Raw genomic sequence first — 24,962 nt, 5'->3', positions numbered from 1 at the left:
GAAGATATTTGACTTAATTTTTACACATAATGTTTTATTACTGGTCAGGGGGAAGCCTTAAGCTTTATCATCAATTACCATCAAAGATGAAGGACGTGAATAGCTAAGATGTAAAAAGGTTAGTGGTCCTAAGGAAATAGACAGAAAAGTACCCACTGACAAAAGTCCTCATGGAATGATATGGCAATTGAATGTAGAAGTGCTTATGCAGGATAAGGTAGAGGGTACAGTAAAGAAATCTGGGACCATTTAGAACAGGAACAAAAAGTATCTGCCTCTGAAGGAAAGTTCCTAAGGAGGGAAATGACAAAATCAACTGTTTCAGTGATTTCAAGAATTTCAGCAAAGGAGCAATATTATGCTCCATATCAGGACTTATTATGCCAAATTTTTCCACAACCTCCACATTCAGTTATGCAATTGTATATGGGGTCACAACTCACAGTTTAAGATGCTTTCCTCTATATATTTCACTAGTCTTTAAGTGATCACTATACAGTACAATAACTGATATTTACAACAATTCTGAGCCATTAAAGGATAAATTATATTCAATATTCTCCATTTATTAAGGCAGGAAGCATGTAATATATTTTAGTTTTTTCTTTTGGGATGATTAAAATAAACTTTTTCAATGTAAAGGGTTAATTCACAATTATCTGAAAATAAACTCACAGATCTAGTCCTTATCCCAAACCCTTTCCTGGAAATTATCTTGGCTTTTTTGTTTTTTTAAGATCTGAAAGGGACCTTATAGATCATCATAATTTTAATCTCCTCTTCTTATAGATGAGCAAGAAGAACCTCAAGGAAATTAAATGACTTCCCCCCAGTCGCAAAATAGGCACTTAATGAAATTGCTACATTGTTTGAATGTATGAGCTATAGAGTCCTTAATGCTGGTTCCTCACTTCCAGCCCCAGTACTCCTATCATATCATAGATCCCTGCAGAATAGTGAATTTCCCAATTATATTAGTCCAGTCCTGTCAAACAAATAGAAAAAGGGCATACATAAGTATTCCTGCCGGTCTCATATTGACTGAAAAAGCAACATTGATATTATCTATGCTTCATGTATAGCCTATTATCTGATTGCTTACCATCCCAGGCAGGAGGGAGGGAGAGGATAGAATTTGGAACTCGAAACTTTTTTTAAAAATGTTTAAAAATTGTTTTAACATGAAAATGGAGGGTATTTATATATATATATATATATATACACACACACACACATATACACACATATATGTATATACATACACATAAACACATATACGTATATGTATATGTGTATACATATACACATCTATATTATCTATTCTTTATTTTATTTTATTTTTTTATTTTGTGAAAGATTCCCCAATCAGATTTTTGTTTTGGTTTTTTTGTTGTTGTTGTTGTTTTGTGAGGCAATTGGGGTTAAGTGACTTGCCCAGGGTCACACAGACAGTAAGTGTCAAGTGTCTGAGGCCAGGTTTGAACTGAGAGAGAGCAATGAAATGAGGTCTGGCCATGGAATAAGAAAGACTTTGGTTAAAGCCTTTTTCTCTAACCAATGTGAGCTGCATGGACATAGACGTGGTGCTTAAATTGTCAATGCTCAAGGTCACTCTTTTTTTTTTTTTTGCAGGGCAATGAGGGTTAAGTGACTTGCCCAAGGTCACACAGCTAGTAAGGGTCCCGTGTCTGAGGCCGGATTTGAACTGAGGTCCTCCTGAATCCAGGGCCGGTGCTCTATCCACTGTGCCACCTAACTGCCCCCCCACGCCCCCCAATTAGATTTTAATCTGGTTTCAGGCTGCACTCAGGAGAGTTGTAGGCTGCAGGAGGCTGCATATTTGACATCTCTGTGCTAGATAAATAAAACCCCTTTACATTTCTTCAGTAAGCATAGGATACATAGGATTTAGAGCTTACAGGGCCCTGAGAGTACAACCCCCTCATTTTACAGGAGACAGATTTATGCTGGTAGCAGCAAGCACTAGAACTGGGATTTAAACCAGCTTTCCTAACTCCCAATCCAGAATTCTTTCTATTGTAACAGGGCAGGCATTCTCTGGTAAACCGAACTTGTCAATCAAACCGAACAATCAATAAAAATCATTCTTGAATGTCTAGATTCACAGCACTGTCTAAGCAGTATATCCATATTTTAAATACACTGGGAATGCTCATCATTTTAAAGGAATATTTCATGAATTCTTCAATAAAGTAAAGAATAATTTTATAAAATGAAGAACACTCAAGTTCCATATGAGTGTTTCCCTCCACCCCCATTTCAAGCCAATTCAGTATACTAAAGTGCATACCATACGCCAGTTCCCCCAGGAATAAAAAAAGTAACAAAACACTTCTTGTTTTCAAGGAACTCACATTCTACTGGGTGGGTGGGCACAAAACAGATAACATTCAAAATACCCCATTTGCAAAGTAAATAAAAAGTAACTGGCTATGGGGAGGAACACTAACAACTGAGAAATCTAGCAAGGAGTTGTGTAGTACCTAGCTTCTTAAACTGTGGGTCAAAAAATTTGGCAACAGTAAAAGGTTATGTATACCTTTTATATACCTGTATATCTGGAGCTGCGTAAAAAGGGTTGCAAGTGGAAAAAGTTTAAGAAGCCCTGGTGTAGGAGTTAGCACTTGGGCGGAGGCTTGAGTGGAGAAAAGTGGTCCAAGAAGTGGGTATGAAGAAGGAAAGCATTCCAGGTTTGAGAACAGCCTATGCAAAGGCATACAGGAAGGAGATGGAATGTGTATAGGAAGGAGAACCGCAAGTTGACTAGTTTGACTATTCGAAGGAGAGTAACTTGAACCCTGTCTTCAAAGATAGGCTGGATTCAGATTTTGAAGGTCTTTACTAGTGTTGCACTAGGTATGGGGGACCCACAGGCATGGAATTTTTCCCAAACCTCATCTGTAATTCATAGTCGTCAAGAGCGACCTTGTGGGGGCAGCTAGGAGGCACAGTGGATAAAGCACCAGCCCTGGATTCAGGAGGACCTCAGTTCAAATCCAGCCTCAGACACCTGACCCTTACTAGCTGTGTTACCTTGGGCAAGTCACTTAACCCTCATTGCCCTGCAAAAAAAAAAAAAAAAAAGAGTGACCTTGAGCATTGACAATGTAAGCACCACGTCTATGTCCATGCAGCTCACATTGGTTAGAGAAAAAGGCTTTAACCAAAATCTTTCTTATTCCATGGCCAGACCTCATTTCATTGCTCTCTCTCAGAATATCCTAAGTGGAGAATAACTAGCTATTTGCTGTTTCTTGACAATTTCCATCAACTATAACACTTTTAATTTTTTCACCTTTTTTATTTTTGTTTTTAAAAATAACATATATTTTAATTAAAGTTTTGAGTTCTAAATTTTATCTCTTCTTCCCTCCATCCCCTCTCCCTTCCCAAGGCAATAAGTAATCAGATATAGGTTATTTGGGGTGGGGAGCGATGAGGGTTAAGTGTCTTGCCCAGGGTCACACAACTAGTGTCAAGTATCTGAGGCCTGATTTGAATTCAGGTCCTCCTGAATCTAGAGCCAGTGCTTTATCCACTGTGCCACCTAGCTGCCCACAGATACAGGTTACACATGTGGAGTTATGAAAAACATTATTACCATATTAGTCATTTTGTATAAGAAAACTTGGATAAAAGAAAAAATGAAATAAAGTGAAAAATAGCATGCTTCAGTCTGTGTTCAATCAATATCAGTTCTTTCTTTGGAGGCGGATGCATGCTTCATCATTAGACCTTTGGGATTGTCTTGGATCATTATACTGCTGAGAATAGTTGAAATTCACAGTTCTCCATCAAACAATATTGCTGTCACTGTGCACAACATTTTAGACAATTTCCATAAACTATAGGACTTTTTAACAAAATTCCAGGATATCTTTGTTGGCCTTTCTAACCCAAGTTTAATAGAATATGAACTTTGAGTTGTGTTTTTTTCCCCAAGGATCCTGAATATTCTGAGTCAAGCACAATCTCTCACTGGCCTGTCATGATCAACAGCAACATTATAAGATGTCTAGATATGAATGCCCAGAAATACAATGTGAGATCACACAACAGATGATTTGATTGTCCCATGAGAAGATCAAACCCATGACCTTGACCTAATTAGCACAGTTCTCTGACCGAAAGGGCTAACAGCCTCCAACATGGCTATGTATTTAGATTCACTTGCAGTGGACAGATCCTATGAACTTGGTGATATTGTGTAACTTGTTTATACATTTCACTCTGTAAATGCTGATTTCTTTCTTGACAAGTACTTCATGAAAATGCTAAGAGACTGTGAAAAAGTGCTTTGAGCTCAGGTAAAAATTATTAAACCTTAACCATACTAAAAAGGCATGGAGAACAATAGGATTATTTTTATAGGAGTGATAAAGTGTCATGGGTTTGCAAGAATGACAAAACAAAAGAATAAGACCTGGGAGGAATGCTGAAACTCTTGGGCTGTATTTTAATGGGAGGGGGAACACATATTTTTGAAACCAGTGACAAGATCATATCTCAAGCTTCTTATCAGTGAAAACATTTAACTAAATTACCTGTAATCTCCCATTTCTAGATCATACCCTGTTCCATTCACATATTCCTGACAATTTCTTATTTTAGAAAATCACCACAAAATGCCATATAAACTACATTTTCCCTTCCTGTTGCTTAGTCCTAAGAAACACAGGTAATTTCTGAGGAAATCCACATTTTTTCTCAAATGGAAAATTATAAGGATTTTTTTAAATTAAAGGAGCATGGTTATATAATAGGTATCTCCATTATCTATCATAATATCTAGTGGCATTGTCATAAACTTGCTAAAATACCTTTGTACAGGCTGATACTAATATAACAGTATAGTGGACAATCCCAGAAGTCAACTGGATGGTTCCTTGGTATACTATAGAGCCATCTTCCCTGTTTGTGTTTTTCTAGCTCATTGGGATTGGGGGAAACATAAAGGAGAGGGGGTTGCTTCTGGCAACTGCCCAGTGACCTGGCAACATGGGAATTTGTCTTCATGTCATGAGGATTATATATGACATTGAAATTCAGTGTCTTGAGAGAGTTCATGAATGTCCTTCCTTGTTACTTTATTTATTTTTTAATGTAATAAACATTTTTATTTATAGTTTTGGCTTCCATTTTTTATCCCTCCTTCCCTCCTCCCCTTCTACCTCCCTGAGGCAGCAAGCAATCAGATATGGATTACACATGTATGATAATGTGGTAAAACATCACCATATTTGTCATTTTGTATGAGAAAACTTGATTAAAAGGAAAAAATGAAAGAAAGTGAAAAACAGCATGCTTCCATCTGTTCCATCAATATCAGTTCTTTCTTTGGAGGTGGATAGTATGTTTCATCAATAGTCCTTTGGGATTGTCTTGGATCATTGTATTGTGGTGAATAGTCAAGTCATTCACAGTTCATCAAATATATGCCAAGAAAACTCCAAATGGGGTCACAAAGAGTCAGACACAACCGAAACAAATGAACAACAACAAATGCTTATTTTATTTGTATTTATACTTTTATATGAATCCTTGTTGTCTCCCCCTTTAGAATACAAATGACTTCTGAGAAGGGATCGTTTTACTTATTGTATTTGTTTCCCTGGCACTTAGCACAATGCCTGACATATAGCAGTAGGTGCTGAATAGATGTTGGTTGATGTGATTCTTATGGAAAAGCTGTCTTGATATGGCCTAGATCAGGGCAGTTGTACGTGCTGGTCCACCAGCCACATGTGACTCACAACATTCCCAAATGCAGTCCAAACCAGATGAAAATGTAATTCCTATTTTTCTTTAATGTGTGGATATATTATTATACAAATAAATATATAAACGTGTGGTTTTCTAACTCGATATGTGGCCTGCAAGATTCTTTATGTATGATTTGTGGATCCCATTTCTATGAAAGTTTGACATTACTGAACTAGATATTGTTAGGACTAGATAGACTAGATATGGTGGGTGTGGATGAGTAGTTGGGTCCAAAGATTCGTCGTTAATGATTCAATGTCAAATTAGGTCATCCCCAGGAGAATGTCTCAGGGACCTGTGCCTATTAGCCCTGTGCTACTGAACTTTTTTTTAAAATTAAAGACAATTTAGAGTTTGATGTACAGGAACATTTCTTAACAATTAGAGCTCTCTGAGAGTTAAATAGGCTTCCTTGGATGGTAATTGGGTTCCTCTGGAGAGGAGCTTCGTCTATAATCAAGGATTGGATAATAACTTGTCAGGTATATCATAGACATTATTCATGCTGAGGTATAGACTTGGTTCCTTCCAATACTGAGATTCAGGGATTCTATATTATTCTGTCACTGATTTGTGCTCCTGTCTTTTTTGATGTGGCACAATTGAATCATGGCTGTAACATTTGTACATAAAAATAAAAACTGATAACAAACTGAATATTCCCAGTGAGTGATTCTCATTTGAGCTTTAATTTGTTTGATGTTACAAAATTCCAACCTTTAAAACAAGTGCTATATAGCATACATTGATTTTTTTTTTCTTTTTCTTTTTTTTTTTTCAGGGCAATGGGGGTTAAGTGACTTGCCCAGGGTCACACAGCTTGATTTTTTTTAACTAATGTTAAGATGTTTTAATTTAAAAATTAATTTTGTTTTTTATAACTTGAGACACCCACGCCTACCCTAGGGATAGACCCACACTTAGCTATCAGAAAACCATGGCTGGAAACTACTAAAATAAATTTTTGAATTGGCAGACAAGCAATTAGAATAATCCTGGAAGCACCGGTATAAGTTATATTCCATGAGAATTAAAGCAACAGAGACTGCTGAAAGCAAACTTTAAATCTGGAACTGCACATATACATTTAGTTTATACCTATGAATTTGTGGCAGGACCCAAGGATGAAGAGCTGTTATACCAATGGAAGTAAATCTCTTCCTTTCACTAGAATAAATAGGCTAACCTTCGTGGCACAGCATCTTGGTAAATTCCTAGGCATGATAAAAGCAAGCATGATCACCGTAAGCATGTTTTCATAATGGCGTGAATCCTTATAGGCATAATATTGAAGCAATATGGTTGTGTCAGTAATAAATTTTAGAAAAGAGGTCCCCTAAAGTAAAAATTTAAAGCTACTCATGGAATATAATAATAATAGTATCTACTTCACAGGGCTTTTGTGAGGATCAAATGAGATACTCTACATAAAATGCTTAGCAAACAATATAGTGTTATATTAAAGCTAGTTATTATTATTATGCACCTACTCTATACAAGGAATGGTGCTAGGTAGGTGTTCACTTTGCTGACACTAACCAAAAAGATAAATTAAAAGCCTTTCCCCACTTTAGGCATAAAATACTAGCCCACAATCTATATTTGTAATTTATAGCTTCAGAGCCATTGGGAATTCACTTTGGTGCCAACTGCAGACCTCAGGACTAGAAGCATATTTATGATCTGTAGCAAAAGTACATTGGTTTTTCTGGCCAGGAAGTTGTCCATGTCAGGAAAAAGTAGGTTCAAATATGTGATCTTTGGTTTACGAGACAGTCTTAATATCTTGTCGCTATACCAAGTGATGGCATTCTAATAATATTATTAGATCATATAGTATATTTATTAGCATTCCAATATACAATATATAATCTTTCTCTTTTAGGGTCTGGTAAAATTGAAATATATCTATGTATTGATATGTAGATATCTATTTCTATGAGGTAGGTATGTAAGAATCCAAAAGAGTGATAAGTATCACTTTGTTTTGGCCATAGTGCTATCCCTTTATAGTACAGAGTTGAAAAAAAAAGATAAATAATCATGGAAAATAATGGCCTCAAAAGACCCTTCAAACAGCAGAAATGTTGTCATATGAAAGAAGGATCAGATTTATTCCGGTTGGCCCCAGAGGACATAATTATAGAATAGTGGAAATTTACAGGAATTTTCAAGCTGCTAGCTGCTGACATTTTCAACAAAAAAATTATGCTGCTCTAGTCAGTCTATAAACAGTTATTATGTACCAACTATATTTCAGGCATTGGGCTAAGTGCTAGGATACAAAAGGGGGCAAAAAGACAGTTCCTGCCCTCAAGGAGCTCATAATCTAATGGGAGAAAAGAAAACAAGTAAACAAATATGTACACACAAGCTATATACAGGACAAAAAGGAAATAGGTAAGAGAGGGAAGGCACTAGACTTAAAAGGGGTTGGGAAAGACTTCCTGTAAAAGAGATTACTTAAAGTCAGGGAAGCCAGGAGGGAGAGATTTCAGGCATGAAGTAGCCAGAGAAAAGGCACAGAGCAGAGAGATGGGTTGTCTTGTTCTTGGAACAGTAAGGAGACCAATGGCACTGGATGGAAGACTATGTGCCAGAGGAATAAAATCTAAAAAAGCTGGGAAAGTAGGAGAGGGTTAGTTTGCAAAGGGATCGAAGGCCAACCAGAGGATTTTGCACTTAATACTAGAGGGAGGGAGTCACTTGAGCAGGATAGGGTTGGGCCTGTGCTTGAGGAAAAGCCCTTTGGTATTTGAGTGGAGGATGACTCCACCAAGACAGGTTGTATAAGAACCCCACCCCCTTCCCCTAACCCAATCCTTCCATGCATAGATTCTTTTTTCTTTTAATTAGAAATTCAGCTACAGGAGGCAGAGCTAAAGGAGTTAAGTAAGCTTGCTCAAATAGAAGAATGAAATGGGGCATTGACTGCAAAACTCAGGGCAGCAAAGTATCAATTTTTTTCTTAATAGTATTTTCCCCCAATTACATGTAAATATAGTTTTCAACATTCATTTTGGTGAGATTTTGAGTTCCGAATTTTTCTCCTTCCTCCTTCTCAAGACAGCAAGAAATCTGATATAGGTTATACAGTACAATCATGTTAAACATATTTTCACATTAGTCATGTTGTAAAAGAAGAATCAGAACAAAAAGAAAAAACCACAAGAAAGAAAAAGAAGTGAAAATAGTATGCTTCAATCAGCATTCAGACTCCATAGTTCTTTTTCTGATTGTTGAGAGCATTTTCCATCATAAGTCTTTCGGAATTGTCTTGAATCATTGCAAGCAAAGTATCCATTTCAAAAAAGAAGATCCCATTCATTGAGCTATTCTGAATGAAGAGAACTCAGGTGATGTCTTATTGGTCATTATGAATATGCCTCATATTTCATAACACCTACAAGTGGTCTGTTCAGTTGTTTTTCAATCATGTCTGACTCTTCATGACTCCATTTGAGGTTTTCTTGGTAGACACTAGAGTGGTTTGCCAGTTCCTTCTCCCCCTCATTTTACAGACCAGGAAACTAAGGCAACAGGGATATGGATCACACAGCTAGTAAGTGTCTGAGGCCAGGTCTTCCTGACTCCAGGTCCAGCACTCTATGCCTCACCTAGCAGCCCACCAGTGTTCTGCATTGATGTAATGCCTTTCCAGAATGAGAAATTAAGGCAGATGAAGGATTCACAGCTAAGAACAAGTGAGGTAGCATAATGGAAAGAGACTAGGTTTGGAGTCAGGCTACCTTGGTTCCAATATCATCTCATTAATATTTAGTAATACTTAGTAATTCTGTGACTAAGGGGGTCACAAGTTCTTAGACCCTTAGTTTAAGCATTTGAAAATATTTGGTTCATTCCTGTCATATGTAAAACAGTGATATTAATGATTACTCTACTTACCTTCCAGTGATATAGAAATATGAAGTATTATTATATGAGAAACCAAGGACCTATACTCCCCAAACTTCACAAAGCTTACCATGATAATAACAATAACAATAGCATATGGTTTTACGAAGTGCTTTGCAAATATCATCTCATTTTCTTTCAATAACGACCTTGAAAGGGAGATATTACTATTATCCTCATTTTATACATGAGGAAATTGAGGCAAAGGTTAAGCAACTTGCTCAAGGGATGTGTAAGGCGAAATTTGAACTTAGGTCTTTCTGAGTCCAGGTCCAGTCCTGCATCCACAATGCCACCTAGCTTCCTATCAAACTTTACCACATGTAAAAGTTCTAGATTTATCTAAGTATATTCATCTACATGCAAAGAATAAAAGTAAGCAATATTTGTAAAATCTTAGAATAATGAATACACTTTTTTTTGGGTAAGGCAATTGGGGTTAAGTGACCCAGGGTCACACAGCTAGTAAGTGTTAAGTGTCTGACGCCAGATTTGAACTCAGGTCCTTCTGAATCCAGGGCCTGTGCTCTATCCACTGCACCACCTAGCTGCCCCATGAATACACTGTAAATCATCTATGCAAATTCTGTACCTGTTATCCATCCCACTCTATAACATACACATTCATTCATAAAGAATTTCCTAGGGCTAAATTCTGACACTCTTTTCCTCTTCCAGTGTTTAGCCTGAAGAAAAGACACCTAGATGACGCTGACTGAAAGGACAAATAAAAAGTCTCTCCCCACTGTAGACATAAAATATAAGCCTAAGAATCTCTTTAACATGTATAGCATTAGCTATACATGGGAATTTAGGTTGGTGCCAGCAGCAGAGCTCAAGAAATGAGTTGGAAACCTAGTTCTGCTCTACAGCAAAAGTACATTGGCTTTCTGGGTTTTCTGGAGACTTTCCCCCTCCATCTTGTATCTTACTCTTACGGGAGAAAGAAGAGAGGAGTAAATTATCTCTCAGAAACGCAGCTAAAAATAGCTCACCTGGCAAGGCAAGAATTAAGGAAAGATTGTCTTTATTGGCACTAAAACAGATTGCTGTGTGTTTGAAGTGAATTCATAGTTATGGTTTAGTGTTTTGAACCTAATCTTCAGGGATTGTTTTTTTACATCAAAATTGGAATAGCCTGTTTCTTTGGGGGCAAAAGTTACAATCAAATTTTTTTTGACAGGACATCATGATGTTTATGTCTATATCTCTATTATGAAAACATCCATCAGGAAAAGTCTAAGGAAATTGTCATAATATCCAGGAACCAGGAGTGAGTCTGAAAAGAGAATATTACTCCTAAAATAGGTGGTGTTCCTGACTGCCCATCAATGATATGGGAGAATTTGGTTGATTTAGGTAATGAAGAATTTCAGTCAATTAAGATTTAGGCAGTGTTGGTGTAATGGGTAGACATTATGATAATGGGTTTGGCATCAAGAAGAATTTGGTTCAAATCTTGATTCTGACATTTACCACCTCTGTGACCAAAGGTATATAATTTCACTTGAGCCTCAGGTTCTTCATATGTAAAATGGGCATAATAACATACCTATAGATACCTACCTCACAGGGATGCCATGAGGCTCAAATGGAGTAATATATATAAAATATTTTACAAATTTCAAAACAGTAAATAAATGTCATTATTTTTATTAGGTCTATGCTACAGAGAATATTGAAAAGCAACAACAAAAAAGCTCACATTAGAGCAAACATTGTGCACACAATTAAAATATTTGTTGGAAGACTTCCATTTTAACCCACTAAGTCTAAAGTCCCACTGGTTTCATATTCCTTACTGGATGGGCTATACAAATGTAAGACCATCCTGAGGGTTAAGCCATAAAGTTATATGGAGCCCAAGGCAAATTACCAGATAAGTCCTCAGCACTTGTATATGGGTGAAATCAGGATAAAACAAACACATGATGCATTTATTCATGTCCTGTGAGCCTGAGGTCTTTCTTGGCTCTTGGGAGCCACCTTATTTTCACCCACTGGCTGCCTGCCTGAGCACCTCCAGGTGCCTGGTTTCTCTTCCACTGTGAGGAGGCCCTAAAATGTGGGGCTTGGGAAAATGTGCTATACTGTACCCTAGGGCTGGTTATAAAGGTAGAGACCCTGGGAAATGCGGGAGGAAAGCATGGAGGGAAACTAGGGGGAAAATGCTATTTTGTCTTTTGATATCCCAAAGTAAGACAGCTATCCCTTACTCTGAGACACAAAACATTCCTTGACTCAAGGTCAAAAAGAGGAATAACACCAATAATAGCTGACCAAAGGTTTTTAAGTTTGTGAAATGTTTTTATGCATTAGTTCATTCAAATCTCCCGACAATTTTTCTAGTTAGGTATTATTATCCCCAGGTCTTTCTGACTCCAAGTCTCGGACTTTGTCTAGCATGACAGTCAGTCAATCAACAAGCATTTATTAAGTGACTACTACTTGCCAGGAATTGTGCTATGTGCTAAGGGTACATAGAGAGGTAAAAATGTGATACCTGCCTTTGAGGAGATCACACCTGAAAGAGGAAACATGACATGCAAATAACTATGTACCTACCAGATATATAATTGGAGATATCAGAGGGAAGGCACTAGCAAATGTAGGGTTTAAATTGATTCTTGAAGGAATCCAAGGAATCTAGAAGGGTGAGGTGTAGAAGAAAGCCAAAAAACCAAGATATTCTTAATAAACACAATAAGCAGGAAATGCAAATAATAACTCATTTCCTTATTTTATAGGTGAAGGAAAAACTTTAGAAAATTTTAAAAGAAATTTTTCACCCTTTTGAGAGAGGCAGAAACTTCCTTGATCACACAGAAATGGCTGCTGGTCCCTGGACAAGCAGAATAGGATAGGATTATTACTTCCCAAGATGCATCACTGTGTTCTGCTCCAATAGATAAAGCTTATCTCATTCAGGTCATACTGGCTCAGGTTACAATGGCTCTCATTTCTTTTTTTTTTTTTTTTTGGCTCTCATTTCTAGTGACCTTTGGGTTCTAGGTTATATTGCTTCTAACATTTCTTAGCCTAGCATATTAAAATGAAGTTATGGTATGGAATAGTGGAAAAGCAATAAATTTAGAGCCAGAGGACTAGGATTCAAAACCCAGTTGTGACTCTAACCCCTTTGGATAATTCTTCATCTTTCTGAGCCTGTCTCCTCATCTATAAAATAAGGGAGCTGGACTATATGACCTACACTTACGGTGTAAAGAAGTAGCAGGGAATTCCTATCTGTGTCAGTACACATGGGTGCTCATTAGCACCCATATCAAGGAATATATCTATCGAGTCTTGAGGAATGGATGATCAGCCAAGATTTCACCGAAACCTCCCTTGAACCTATACTGACCAAGACTTTTAAAATCAAAGAATCATAAACTTAAGAAGCAAAGGAAGCTTCGATGTTATCTAAACTAATCCCTTCATTTTACAGTTGAGAAAACTGGGATCTAGACAAGTTAAGTAAGTTGCCCAAAGTCACACAGGTACTAAATGGCAGAGCCCATATTTGAACCCAGTTCTTTTGACTCTGAATCCAGTGTTCTTTCCACTGTACCATAATGCAGATAACGAAGTAAATTTCAAGGGGTGACACTTAATATATATATATATATGTATATATATATATGTATGTATGTATAAATATCAATCATAAACGACATGTTCAACAAAAGCTGTATTTTTTTAGCTAACTCTCTCTCATCCCACTCACCTAATTAGTTGCAAAATCCTGTGTATTCCCTCCATCTGCTAGAATAAAATCATCTCTTCATTTTTAAACACATACAGACTATATTAAATAGAAAATATAAACTTTGTGGATCCCCAACTCTCAGCTAATTTGAAGAGCACTGATGATTGTGAAATCCTGAGGACCCATGAGTGAGCATGTCTTTCCTGGCTCAGATGAACAGCTTTATCCACTTATCCATAATAATTCCTCTCAATATACCCTACAGGAGGAGAGTTTTCCAGAACCATATCCTTATTTCTTTGCAATATCAAGAATACTTTGCATATACATTATGTTATCAGATAATTTCCAACAACTGTAAGATGGAAATGGCTTCTTTATATGCTTTATGAGTTAAAATGATTTTATTTCAGGGTTTTTTTATGCAATTACCTCTAACATGTATTGGACATACTTTCTTGATTCTTAAGTAGAGACAGTACATGGAACCTAAAATCTGACTCTGATTCCTCCTCATAGTATTAGTCTGGTCCTGGATTCTCAGAGGCTATTGCAGTGCATGCCATGACAACCCATGAAACAAAGAAGAGCACTAGAACATCCCCAGTATAGTTCAGTGTTCTTCACAAACATCTCCAAATATATCACCATGAAGATAATTGCTGCTTAAGTGCCAACATCTGTTATAGAAGACAAGAAGACAGTGATGTTATATGAATAACTTGATAAAAAAATCCTCTAGAGAAATAAAAATAAAATAAAATAAAAAGGGGGCAGGTAGGTGGCGTAGTGGATAAAGCACTGGCCCTGGATTCAGGAGGACCTGAATTCAAATCTGGCCTCCAACACTTGACACGTACTAGCTGTGTGTCCCTGGGAAAGTCACTTAACTCCCATTGCTCTGAAAAATAAAAATAAAATAAAAATCCTCTATAGAAAATAAGCATATATTTTGGTACCTTGTGATTTCAATGCAAAGGTGAGCATAGAAAAGGAAAGAGAAAAACATTTTGGAAAATATGGTTCAGAAGAAATGAGGGAAGACAAAAGATTGTATTTTAAATAGAAACCAAATAACTATGTATCATGAATACTTTCTCCAAGAAACATATTGGGAGGTGCTAGACAAGATGAGCACCAAATAACAAAAAATGAAACAGATTATATTTTGACAGAGAGGAAATTATTCATTAGTGATATTGGTAGTGGTTGTTGTGGTTGTGGCTGTTGTTGAATCATTTCAGTCATGGCTAACTATTGGTGACCCATTTGGGATTTTCTTGCCAAAGATCCTGGAGTGGTTTGCCATTTCCATCTCCAGCTCATTTTATAGATGAGGAAACTGAAGCAGAGTTAAGTGACTTGTCCAGGATTACATAGCTAATAAGTGTCTGAGGTCAGATATGAACTCCCATAGATGAGTCTTCCTGACTTCAGGTCAGGCACTCTATCCGTTGTGCCACCTAGCTGCCCCTACTGATATGGGAGATATACTTAAATCAGCTCTCTGTGTAATAAGACTGTCAATATATTAAGGGCAAAGATCACAAAACTAGAAATATCAAAATGAGAAGAAAGACCTAGTGAACAATGGCAAATCCAACCTAAAATAGTCAAACAAACTGAGAATGAAAAAAAAAAGGGGAAATGGATGGAGGAACAAACATAGACCTAAATCATAACTAAATCATTTCCTAAAGAAGTTTAACCAATGTAGAACAACTGCCATAACAAGACCAAAAGAGCCTTTAAACTATCTCATCCAATCAGTCAACAAATATTATTAAGTCCTTAATCTGTGCCAAGAACTGTGCTAAACAATGAAAAGAAACTGCAAACCTCTATATCAAGAATAAACACAGGGGCAGCTAGGTGGCACAGTGGATAAAACACCGGCCCCGGATTCAGGAGTACCTGAGTTCAAATCCGGCCTCAGACACTTAACACTTACTAGCTGTGTGACCCTGGGCAAGTCACTTAACCCCCCTTGCCCCACCAAAAAAAAAAAAGAATAAACACAAATATGTAATGTAAATTCATTTGCAAAACAAATAAGCAAACATAATATTGCCTCAAAGAACAATGAGAAGCACCAAAGGTGAAAACAAGTTTAATAAAAGCTTGGTAAGATACTCAACTTTGCAAAATCATCCTGAGGGCATTTAAGAATGAAACTGGAAGAACAATAAAAGATATTTCCTTCTGTTAATATTCTTTATTATACTTCTGCACAATTCTTCATCATAATATGCTGCAGTTTATTCATGTCTACTGTGAGCGTTCTCCATTGTAATTTAGTTGACATGCAATTATAATTCTTTGGGTATTATGATATTGGACCACACTGGCAGCCAGTCATAAAGCATTACCAAAAGGATGTGAATATCAGAAGGGGGAAAAAAAGGTGGGCCTTTGTTTAAGGAAGAAGTTAGGGGTCATAAAAAAGTACTCTACTATATTTCCCTAAGGAAATCTTGCCAGCTCTCCTTCTCTTATTCAATTTAGAAGTCAGTTTACTCTCCATCCATGTTAGATGTTTGAGCTACTTGTACAGATGAGTTCTACAGATTGTCCATACAAATGCATATCATAATTTCAACAATAGTCATGTTATCCACTTGGTTTTTCTGGTGTAATTAGATAGGTGGATCTCTTTTGGATGATTCTATATCTCATTTACAAAGCTCTACAGTATTCTTTATTGATTATAAATATACAAAGTAGTAAATTGATACATATATTGTCAGAATTAATATCTTGATCTTATATAAAAGAAAAATGAAAACCAAATGAAATTGCTGATAATCATTTTTCAATAATGAATAATTATTATAGCTAACATGCATCTCTTTTCAAACTGCTTTGACATAACTTCTTAAAATAGTCAGTCATTTAAACTTTCTATTTCAGAAAAAGTGTCTGATATATTCTGCCAACTTAGATTTATTCTAGAACTAAAAAAGATTTAGTATTAAGTTTTATCTTGAAAAATAAAATCTTAGAAAATTGGCTCCTAAATTCTGAAAAGAATTTCTGAAGAATTCTTTTTCACCTGAAAAGATAAGGGGACTGCATTTTAATTAATTTTGGAGATTTAGCAATCTATAAATATTTATTATGTTAATTGGGTAATGAAATAAGGTGAATTTTGGAGCAGAGAATAATATCATTGAAAACATTTATAAAAATCAAACAACATCTATGGGAAAAGAAGAAAGCAATGTTTTAACAGGGACAAAATCTCAGCATCTTTTCATTATTTATACAAAAGAATATTCCCTGCAAAGGTTACTCAATTCAGATAAATTCATATATCAAACAGTCTAATTAACCAAACAACCACTCCAAGAATTAGTACTAACAAAAATTATTTTCAAATTATATGAAAAGTTACAATCAAATGACCTTGAAATTTTGGTACATAGGTCTGTTGAAACTTTTTTAAATAGAGAAATAAAAGTCCTTAAGCATCTATCTGCTTCAGCATTAAAAGAATAAAAAGGCAAATGTAACAAAACACCATGAAATTATATGGAAAGTTTTGTCTGAAGGACTCTGGAGCAGAAAGATGTCATTCAAACTTAATCCAGTCCTATTAAGGATGATGTTAGTCATATCACAAAGCATCAGGGGTTACAGTTTATTTCATAGATATATAGATATAGATATATACGTGTACAATGGGTATTTTAGAGGGGAAAATGTTTACCTTCCATTTTATGAATGAAAACATGGATTTAAAAATAAATAGCTCACCCAAGATGACCAACTTAGATTTATTCTGGAAAAGCTAGACCTCATTAGCTTTCTCACTCCCAAATATGAATTAGGAAGCAAAAAAGGAACAGAGCATTGTAAATACTATTTAATTTTCAGCTCAATGAATATTTACTATTTACTATAAGATTTCTTTGTATGGATCTACTTTCACTATCCTTTCAAAAAGGATATGAGTCATTAAAAAGGATATGAGTCTGTTTCGGTTAGCCTTAGAAATATTGCTATGTTAAATTTTACTTTTATTAAGATCTAGAGCACAGATTTGTTTTAAAATAATTTCTTCAATATTTTTCAATACAGCCAACAAATTAAACAAATGAATAAGTTAAGTCTTGGTTGCTTATCTTTTACATTCATGCATAACTAGATTATTTTTTATAACCAAATCATAAGGCATGAAAAGATTTCTCAAATTGTCTAGTCCCAGTGATAAAAAGCTAATTGCCACATGGGAAAGTCAACTGACACAATTATGAATTAAGCTTCCATTTCTAATTTGAAGGAAAGTTATTTGTTAACTTAAGACCCTCCTTTTAACTTCAGATGCTTAAGATATGTCTTAGCTTAAAATTCCTTTGAATGTGTCAACATGTGATACTTATAATACTGAATGAGCATGAGTTCTTACTGTGAATTGCACAATTTGTTGAAAATCAAACACATTATACTTTACTGATGGGCACTAATGAAGTCAAAAGTGCTGAGAGTCAGAAGAGCTGAGATCCACAAAGATTATTAGAGTTGAGGACAGAAATGCAATAAGAAGGCTGATGAATTTACTAATTGTTCTTTCCTGCCTGGACAGTCACTGAAATTTAGCTTTTTTGGAAATTTTCCTTCTCTCATCAACATAGTGACAGTGCCTGCTGTGGTTTTGAAGTACAGCATGCTATTTTTTTTTTTTTAGAACTAATTGTGTTTATGCATTCTGAGTGGGTACTCTCTGGTACTACAAGCATATGCTCATTTTCACAAACCACTACTTCTGCAAAACCTACATTGCTTTCCCTTCCCTACCATCGGTATCTTCCTTCCAAGGAACAGGACCAAACTGGAAATTTGGGCTAAACCAGTGTCTCATTTGCTGTTGAAAAGACAACACACCCACTATCTCTGTTGATGTCTCCACCATCTCTTAGGCACCCAGGCTTTCAGTCTACAACTCATTTTTTCTCTTCTCTCTCCCCTGCATTCCCCGTATCTAATCAGTTGTCCCATTCTATCCATTCTTTATCTGCAGTCTCATTATATATATATATATACACACACACACACACATACATATATGAGTGTGTGTGTGTGTGTGTGTGTGTGTGTGTGTGTATCCTCTCCTTCCACTCATATTGTCACCAATTTACTTTGGGCCTTCATTACCTCCAATCTGGTGTACTGTAATAGTCTCCTGCCTAGTATTCCTGCTTCTAGTATCTCCCCTCTTCAACCTTCACACAGCTATGAAATAATCTTACTAAAGCACAGGGCTGACCTTGAACTTCCTGCTCAAAATCCTTCAATAGCTAATCACTGCAAATAGGAAAAAAATATAAACTCCTAAACCTGTCATTTAAGGCCCAGAAAAATCTTACTCTAAATTACCCTTTTTCTTTTAATAACAGTTTATTTTCTCCCAATTGCATGTAAAGACAATTTTTAACATTCATTTCAAAAAATTTTAAATTCCAAATTTTTTCCCTCCCCCACTTCCCTCCCTCCCTAAGACAATAAGCAATTTGATATAGCTAACCTACCCTTTCATGTTACTTCCCTACATACACTCTGCATACTCACCAAAGGACTGCCAGATATTCCCAGAACTAAACATACCATCTCTCAGTGTCTTATTGCAGGCCATCTTCCATATCAGGAATTCACTCCCTCCCCCCACCCCCATTTTTTTTTTTTGCAGGGCAATTGGGGTTAAGTGACTTGCCCAGGGTCACACAGCTAGTAAGTGTCAAGTGTCTGAGGCCGGATTTGAACTCAGGTACTCCTGAATCCAGGGCCGGTGCTATATCCACTGTGCCACCTAGTTGCCCCCCCCACCCCCATTTTTTAACTGTTAAAAGCCTTTTCTTGCTTCAAGGCACAGTTCAGGTATCACTTTGTGAAGACTTCTTTAATGCAACAGCTGAAAGTGTGGTCTAAAAATTACCCACCTAAGAAATTTCTTAAATTGTTTTGTTTGTACTCCTCCTTTGCACTAACCAAAATCCATCTCATATCATACTTAATATGTGTGTGTGTGTATATATATATATATATGTATATGTATATTATATGTATGTATGTATGTATCTTATCCCTGTTCCCTGAATTAAATTTTAGGATCCTTGAAGGCAGGAATTGTGTCATCCCCTCCCCTCCCCCATCCAGAATTTGAACCAATAACTTGAATATATTAAGCACTTTATAGGTTTTTATTGATTTGGGGGCATCCAGGTGGTGCAGTGGATAGAGCTGTGGGCCTAGAGCTAGGAATATCTGCATTCAAATCCTGCCTCAGGCACTTACTAGATGTATGAGTCTGGGTAAGATATTTAATCCTAATTGCCTCAATTTCCTCTCTGTAAAATGGGGATAATTGGGACAGCTATGTGGTACAGTAGATAAAGCACTGGCCCTGGATTCAGGAGGACCTAAGTTCAAATCTGGCCTTAAGACACTTGACACTAGCTGTGTGACCCTAGGCAAGTCACTTTTAACCCTCATTGCCCTGCAAAAAAAAAAATGGGGATAATAATAGCACCTACCTCCCTGGGTTGTAGTGAGGATCAAACAAGATATATTTGTAAAGTACTTAACACAGTGCCTGGCACAAAATAGACAATATAGAAATGTTTGCTCTCCTCATCATTTGAACATTAAACATGCTAGCACTCACCTTGTCTCTGTACTTAAAATAGATGAAATCCATTCTGATAACTCCCTCAAACAAATAGCTATAATATTATATTTGATTGACTTTTTTCAAAATTGAATACAAAAATGCATTTATACATATAAAAACTATTTTTCTTGAAGAAATGGAGGCATCTAATATTAATCAATATTTAACTTGCCTATTTTTAAGGACTGAAATGAATCCATCCAAACACAATTGTAATGGTTTGAACTGCCCAAATTAATTCCAGTTCAGCAGTGATTTCTGCTCTAGCCAAGTCCCTACAACCTGACCATGTCCTTCAAAGGAGGAAGGACACATTTCTGATGAGTTGGTAAAGACTTAAATGGAATCTGATGGAAGAATGTTGGGATACCTGGTAGCTTGTATAGAAGTGCCTTCAAATAGATGATTGCTAGAGACACACAGGGTAGGGATTGATCAGAGGAGCTCCTTGTTTACCTTGATGAGCTATAGCTTAGGGAGCCTTTGTTTAGGATTTTGAGACCAGTGGACATGCCCATTGTTACCTCTTTTTTTTTCGGGACAATGTGGGTTAAGTGACTTGCCCAGGGTCACACAGCTACTAAGTGTCAAGTGTCTGAGGCCGGATTTGAATTCAGGTCCTCCTGACTCTAGGGCCAGTGCCTCATCCACTGCACCACCTAGCTGCCCCACATTGTTACCTCTTTTGAGGGGTCTCTTGACAACTCTTGGAAGTTACTCAGATAGTTCCTGATCAACTTGATCTTAATAGATGGCTTTTGTTTGGTGTTGCTGATGATGGGATTAAGAGAATACAGATTAATTTTGTGATTTAGATTTTTGTGGGTCAGACTATTATGGGAGAAGGTATCTCCTTTGTACTGGCTTACAAAAGGGAAATTTTCAGTCATAAAGTTGGGGACTTTTCTCCATTTCTAAGGCAAGACTGGAACACAACAGAATGGACCTGAATTCTTAGATTGATGGTAATTAGAGTTAGGTGTTCTCCACCTAAGAGTCAGCAACGGCTGCCTTAAGACATAGCCACATGGAAGCTGTGTGGGCCCAAGACCGAGGAGTTCAGGACCTAGAATTCCTAGCCCTAGACTTGGAAAGGACTAAGTATAACCTTTCAAACCAAGAGGTAGTAGCCAGAGAGAGGAGAACCTCACTAGCAACTACAAATCATTTTCTTTCTGAGAAGAGTTCAGACCATGGGTTGGATAACTATCAAACTAGAATGAAGTGGGACTCACTGGAATGTCACCCTGAGGTCATTTCTCTTCCAAGAGGATTCTGAACCCTGGACTTGAAAACTTGAAGACAGGGGAAAGATAGCTCCAAATGGGACTTATATTGATAGTTTGTGGGCTTCTGAGAGTCCTTTATGTATTTTCTACATTTTCTATGGGGTGGAATAAAATCTATCCAGTGCCCAATATATGCATTGTTATGTTGAATGCTTGTATAGGGTCTGGAAACTTTTACCTAAATATGTAAAGGCATAAGAACAAGCTATGCTCAAGATATATTCTGAGATTTTCCACAGGCAATATCAAATGAGGCTATACAAGCTATAGAAAGAAACAGGATAGGAAGGAGGGGTTGGTCCTGAGATATAACCCAATCCTTTTAAGTTTAAAGCTTGAAGTGCTGGACTATGGGTTATACAAATAAAGAGTTCACCAGATGAGACTATAATCACGAGGAGTCGAAGAAAGCTGGGCAAGATATTTGGGGTTTTGGGTTGCATTGGTTTATTTTTAATGTCTTTTTGGAGGCAGTGGCTCCGTGATGAAAGTATTAGACTCTGAATGACCAGCTCTAATATTTTTACTAGCTGTGTGACTCTGGGCAAGTCACTTACCCTCTCTGAGTCTGTTTCCTCATCTATAAAATGGGGGTAATAATACTTTACCTATCTTACACAGTTGTTGCATGGAAAATTAAGACAAAAGTCTTTGGCTAACACTGTTTAATATGCAGCCCTTTCATACACACACTGCTAATTCCACAGAATTCCTGTCTAATAACACCCTCTTGGCTGCAGAAGCAGAAACAGGACTAAGATTTTTATCAACATTATTTTGAAAGCCAAAAATTTTATGAAGTGATTAAAATGCATAATTTCTTTTCTGATTATTCTACATTTGGACAGCAGCCATTCATCAAGATGACATTATTCAATATTTATTTATAATCTGGAAGGTTCTTATTTTAAAATTCACTCTAAATATGACTACCCTAAGTGTTTTCCTCATAGAAAATCATTCCAGCAATTTTGTCTTCCCAATAGAACCTATGCAGGATATCTTCATTTATCAAGATTGATGATCTATGTTATAGGTACTAACAGGTTGGGAAGGGGGGAAAGCAGCCAAGGAAACATCATATCTTTTATTATCACTGGTCTTTGTTGGGAGATGGGTCTCTTAACAAGGACATCTGTAAATTGAGAGCAGACGGGGCTATTTCTGTATTATCATATTTAACCAGAGACAACATCAAGAACAACAAAAAACAGGTCTTCTGGGAGGTTGTGTACCTACCTTTCTGAAAGAAAAACCCAAATCCTTTCATGGTAAGGTCACCATTAAGAAAAGAGAGCATCCGCATTTGTCTGTTTGCTAATTGATTCATAGCAATGGTGCAACGGAAATTAAGGCAAACAGAAGAAAATATGCCCTACAGCCCTTTGTTTCTAACATAAAGGTCCTTGGCATTAATTGGCCACTCCTGCACTATTTAGACAGAACAATCCATGCAATTACTGAGAAGGATGGTATTTCTCATTCCTGTCCAAATACATTTAGACTCTGTCACCAAAGTAAAAGAGATGGGGCGGAAGAACCCTCCCAAGGTTCCTGTCTGGTTAACTGTGGAACAACTTCTGAGCTGAATATGACTTAGTCACATTGTAACCATATGATATCAGAAGAAAAACATGCCTGAAAAAAGATGTTGATCTGGTCAGAAACATTTACCACACACTACCTGCTTTCCACCATGTTGGCAGCTCTTGTTTAGGATGGTTGTCAAGCTAGCAACACAAACACACACACACTGCGGAGCTGCGGAGCAGCCCCTGGAGATCAGCCCAGAACTTGCCTCCTCTTAATTTGCCTATTAGGATAGGATTTGGAGGAGGGGGTTACTGGTAAGCAGTATCTCCCTTTCCTTAACCTCGGAGTATCTCCGAATTCGGGGAGCTGAAAACCCTGGGGAGAAGTTGACCCTGACTATTATTCAGTGCAGAAATATGGGCAGAAATCTATTGATTCAAATCTTCCAAAGCTAGAAAGCCAGAGAGGGCGTTCCTGCAATATTTATAGGGTGTCTTCCAGGGTGCACCACATAGAGGATTAGCAATTCCACCGTGAGTATGCTTTAAAAATACGTCCGCCCAACAATAAAACTCAACGCGTACCAAATACACAGCTCTGCTTTAAGGAGCAGTCATCCGGCTCTAGTCACAAGCCTCTTCCAATTCTACCTGCCCTAGGAAAGAAGAGATGGCATCCCCAGACAGGGGTTTTCCCAGCAGGTAGTTTCAGCCTTGAAACTCATTATGCAGATAACCTCATAAACCACAAGCTTGAGGGCCGAAAGCCAACTAGCTTCTCCCGGTCCTCTTCCTTCACCAACTGCTGGCGGACTTAGCAGCCTAGGAAACCTCTGATGGGGGGGGGGGGGGGGTTTGCTGAAGGACCCTGGGTCCGGCCACGCCCCCTTGCCCTCCTTTCACCCTGTTATCTCTTCTTGTCTCCACACCCTGCCTGCCCCTTCAGGATCCTTTAGTGTCCTGTCGCTAGGCGACCTGCACTCTGGCTGAGCTAGAAACAAGCTGGTACCCCAACCTGCAGACGGCGTTGGGGGAGCGAAGTGCGTGATCTTCGGGAGTCTCAGGGTGCTCGCTCCTGCCAGCGAAGGCAGTCTGCGGAGCAGATAAACCCAGCAATTCCCCCACCCATCCCATTCAGAAGCTGGCTCTCACCCTATTATGCCTTCTCCCTCCGCACCCCTTTTGCAATTTGTGCTGCGCCCCAGTTTTGCTGCAGCTCCTTCCTTCTCCCCGCCCCCCTCCTCGCCTTCTCTCTTTCTTGGGTATTCGCTTTCTTGCCCTTGCCTCCTTCCCGCATCTCCGGCTCTGGGCTCCAGAGCTCCGTCACTCACCTGTGTTCTGACGGCTGCTGCTGGTTAAATTGGTCCCATAGAGCGGCAGCCCTGTCTCCATCCCTCCTTCCCCAGCCTCCCCAGCCTGCACGCCCTCCCGCTGCCTTCTATAAGCAGCTGGCTCGGCTCTCCGCGGTGGCAGTAGCAGAGAACAACTCTGTCACCGGGCGCCCGAGGCACGGGAAGAGCAGCCGCCTCAGATGCCGCACTGGATCCAGGCTGGCTGGGCGGGGGCGAGAATCTGGGTCAGGCTGAGGAGAGCAGCTCTGGGCTGCAACCTGGGTGGCTCCTGGCGGGGAGGGAGCCGACAGAGGCACGGGGAGTGCAAAGGCTTCCCACTGGGCGACCAAAGCCTGCCCAGCTACTGAGCATGCCCAGTCTGAGGGGGGTAGAGTCACTGAGGGTGCAGGATGCTCCAAACAGGGAGTGAGGTAGAGAGTGTCAGGAGCAACTCAGAGACATCAACCAGCAAAGGGGTCAAGATAATGAGAAGATAGTATTACTGCTCAGGCCAATCTTGATTTATGTCTCCTTCCCCTTCTACTCCCATGCCAAAGAAATAGGCTTGTGTAATGGTATTCCGTGGGTAGGTGGGTCTGACGTTGGGGCCATCACTTGGTGAGATTCTGTAGGATCCTAGAATCACTGGAGTTCCGACTGGCAAATTACCCCCTAACCATCAAAACTACCCTGGGCAAAAACTGGACCACTCCCACTGTCTACTGCTCTCTTACT

General features: G+C 38.1%; 1 protein-coding gene across 3 annotated transcripts in view; it reads right to left on the bottom strand.

The window, feature by feature from the left end:
* ELMOD1 (ELMO domain containing 1) overlaps positions 1 to 24,608 on the bottom strand; it is an 80,493-nt gene extending 55,885 nt beyond the window's left edge. Inside the window, exons 1-2 of one of the 3 annotated variants that reach the window (XM_043994715.1) lie at positions 24,228 to 24,608; positions 12,265 to 12,345 (exon numbers count right to left, since the gene is read on the bottom strand). The gene's annotated coding sequence lies outside the window, so the exon portion shown is untranslated. The remainder of the gene's footprint in view (positions 1 to 12,264; positions 12,346 to 24,227) is intronic. The other 2 variants (XM_043994714.1, XM_043994716.1) reach the window with 2 other exon arrangements.
* Positions 24,609 to 24,962: the final 354 nt, after the last annotated feature.

Source organism: Dromiciops gliroides, chromosome 3, assembly GCF_019393635.1.
Source record: "Dromiciops gliroides isolate mDroGli1 chromosome 3, mDroGli1.pri, whole genome shotgun sequence".
NCBI lineage: Eukaryota > Metazoa > Chordata > Mammalia > Microbiotheria > Microbiotheriidae > Dromiciops > Dromiciops gliroides.
This window is presented reverse-complemented; position numbering and strand designations above follow the sequence as displayed.